The sequence below is a fragment of the Elaeis guineensis genome, chromosome 6 (assembly GCF_000442705.2).
Source record: "Elaeis guineensis isolate ETL-2024a chromosome 6, EG11, whole genome shotgun sequence".
Lineage (NCBI taxonomy): Eukaryota > Viridiplantae > Streptophyta > Magnoliopsida > Arecales > Arecaceae > Elaeis > Elaeis guineensis.
In genome coordinates, this window is record NC_025998.2 from 123,710,904 (window position 1) to 123,714,127 (window position 3,224).

General features: G+C 39.8%; 1 non-coding gene across 1 annotated transcript; it reads right to left on the reverse strand.

The window, feature by feature from the left end:
• Positions 1–2,111: 2,111 nt before the first annotated feature.
• On the reverse strand, positions 2,112–2,218 carry LOC114912689 (small nucleolar RNA R71). Its single transcript, XR_003798441.1, has one exon. It is a non-coding gene; the product is annotated as a small nucleolar RNA R71 (small nucleolar RNA).
• Between the last annotated feature and the right edge of the window lie 1,006 nt (positions 2,219–3,224).

Sequence of the window (3,224 nt, forward strand, 5' to 3'; positions counted from 1 at the left end):
TGATTTTCCATTTCCATTAAGAATCACGTTTAGAGCATTTTATTCTCTCTCGAGACAAGCCGTGATCTATGGATATAGATTGTGCTCTCGAGAGATAGGCTGTCTCCAACGTGAGTTCCTTCCCAAGTAGGGGATCAACCCTGACTAGCCTATGCTCAAAAGGATACAAGTTGTGCTTTTTCAAGATAGATTATATCTAGATTGATCTCATATCTTTTGTTTGCATAAGTCAAGAATACATCTACTTGGCAAAAGTGAAATCAAAATCTTGAGGCTTTCTTCTCCTGCTTGAATCTACACTATATTATTAAGTTTGCAATTGTTAGTTTAATCTTTTAGTTAATTAGACCGTCACTATTTTTCTATAATTTATTTTAATCTCACTTTTGAAACAAGCGCTCGAGATCCTTGTGGATCGATATCTGGTCTCACCACATCTATATTATTAGTCAGACTAGTTTAATTATCTTTGATCGCCTCATGACAAGGTGTATCAAATTTTTAGCGTCGTTGTCAGGGATCTTGATACGATTGATTTGAAAAAAAAAATCTTTATTACGTTGTTTTGTATTCTCTTGCCTTCTTAAATTGCTTTCTAATATTTTCTTCTTATTATTACAGGTCAAAAAAAAAGGGAGCAAGAAAAAAATATATTTTACTGCTTTTCAATTTTTATTTCTTGCTTTAAATTACTTTTTATATGGTAGATCTTTATGCTTTCTAGCTAGATTGTCTTAATTGAATAGTTAAAATAATTACTTTATTTTGCATAACTAACTTACTACTTATTATTCTTAGAGATTTCTTATTTTTTTTAATAGTTTAAAATAATTTACTATTTTTTTTATAGCTTAGTGATTTACTTTTTTTTTAGACTTAATTACTTAAACTTACTTTTCTGCAACATCTAAAAAAAATCAAAAATCAAAAGAAAAAAGCTATAAAAAGATAAAACCTTAAACCCTAAAAATTTTTTTTTTGACATTTCATAACACTTAACTAAAATAGCGTAATCAAAAATATAAAAATAAAATCTCTAACTTGATTGGACACCTTATTTGATTTGCATTGCATCTCCATAATTAACTTTGAGAGCACTTAACCTATTAATCAGATAAGATAGGGATTTTATCACCTTTTCTTAGCCCAAAAACTACATCTTTCATCTTGCATAACCTAAACCTCTAATTTAAAATTAATTAGACGTTGACCACTAAGGTGTTTGAGCTCACTAGGACAAGGCACTCAGAAGAGTTGAACTGGGTCAGGATTGACTAGTTGACTGGTGTTTAAGAAAGGGGTTTAGGGATTACATCCCGAAGAAAGGTGGTTTTCTAATTAGATCCGTTGTGAAAATACGGAAAATCTCCCACCGATCTTATTCTTACCTGGCTAGTTAGCTAGTTGGTTTATGATTTGGAAGGCTCTAAGACGGCCTTGGCAGTTAGGAGCTGTCTAGATTTTGGATAATCTAGGATAGAAATTTGATTGAGTAAGTGTTTGACCAAAAAAAAAATTTAACTCCTCTCTTCTTAGATTAAGGACTCTTAGGCTCTTCTCTGTAGACTTCTTTCACTCTTCTCTCATTTTCAAAAAAATAAAATCTATAAAAACTGAAACTTTCTGTGTTTGCTCTAAGGTAAAATTGTAAGGTGTATGCTTTGTCGTAGATTGCTACGATCAGAAATTCAACCTTTTGATCAAGAATTATAAAGAATCTTTAGAGCCAAGAGACGTAGACAAATAGATCAAAATCAGGAGAATAATTCACCTAGGCAATTGAAGGAGTACTTTACTCTCCATATATACAGGCACCTCCCGTAGAGGTGACCCAGTATGAAATTAAGTCCAGTATAATTCAAATGTTACCCTCATTTTATGGACTTAGTAACGAGGATTCTTATAAATATCTTGACGAATTTCTTGAGATATGCTCAACTGTCAAAATTCACAACTTCTCCGATGATGCCCTTAGGTTGAAATTATTCCCTTTCTCACTTAAAGACAAAGTCAAATATTGGCTACATATTTTGAATTCGATGACTATATCAACCTAGGACCAGCTTCAAGGGGAGTTTCTCAAGAAATATTTTCTTATAGAAAAAACTAATCAAATAAGAAAAGTCATAACTAGTTTTTTTCAATTAGATAGAGAAATGTTCCATAAAATATGGGAGAGATTAAAGGATCTTATTAGAAAATATCCCCACCATGTGTATCCAAGTGGCAGTTAGTCCAGTATTTTTATGATGGACTATTTGAAAGTGTTAGGATTTGACGCCTCGAGATTCAGCCCACATTGAGCCCACAGTGAGGTTCGCGGCGAAAAACGGAGTCCAACGAGACCAAGATCACCTGAATCGGAGCTCGGATGGAGGAGATACGAGCTTTTGAAGTCGGCACGAGAATCGAGGCGGCGGAGGACCGCCGGCGACCGGCGGCGGACGGCAGCGGCGCGGCCGCAGGCGGCGGCGCGCGGGACGCGCGTCCCAGGCCCGCGTGGGACGCGGGACCCAGGCCCGCGCGGGACGCGCGACCCAGCGGCCTGCTGGCCCACCCCCGGTCCACCATGGGCCGGGTGGTCCACGGCGCGGCCTGTGGACCGCGTGGGCGTTTCCCACGCGTTTCTCGCGGTCCACGGCACTATTCCATGGACCGGAGCGCGATCGGATGGCCCAGAGAGATCCCGGTCTTGATCCAACGGTCCGGAGGGGTTTTTGGCTTTGTTTAGGATTCCTAACCCTTTTCTAATCATGTTTTAAGTCTAGTTTAAGCCTTAAAAAGGCCTGAGAACGAACAGAAGGGGGGTGCTCGGGTTTTCTCGCCGCCGTACGAACCGTGGAGAGAGAGAGGCGCGGGTGTGCTGTGAGAGAAGGAGCAGGAGGCTCCTGGACAGCGGTCGCCAGGCTCTTCAGGGGTTCAGGGGGGTCTCCAAGAGAGAGAGAGCTTTTGTGAGGGGAACTTCATGTGAGAGAGAATTGGGTGTACAAGGGTTGAGGGTGAGGTCTCCTCTTGTAAAATTTTCTTTTCATAGTGAAGTTTGCATGTCCCGTGGAGGCGAGCCCTTTTGTGGCTGATCCACGTATTTTGATTGTTTTTCCTTTTGTTTTGTTTCTTCTTTCTTCCTGCTGCATCGCGTGGTACTGAAAGGATCTTGGGAGGTGGTGTCCTGGCCAGACATCCACCCAACAAGTGGTATCAGAGCAAAGGCGGTACAAGGACGC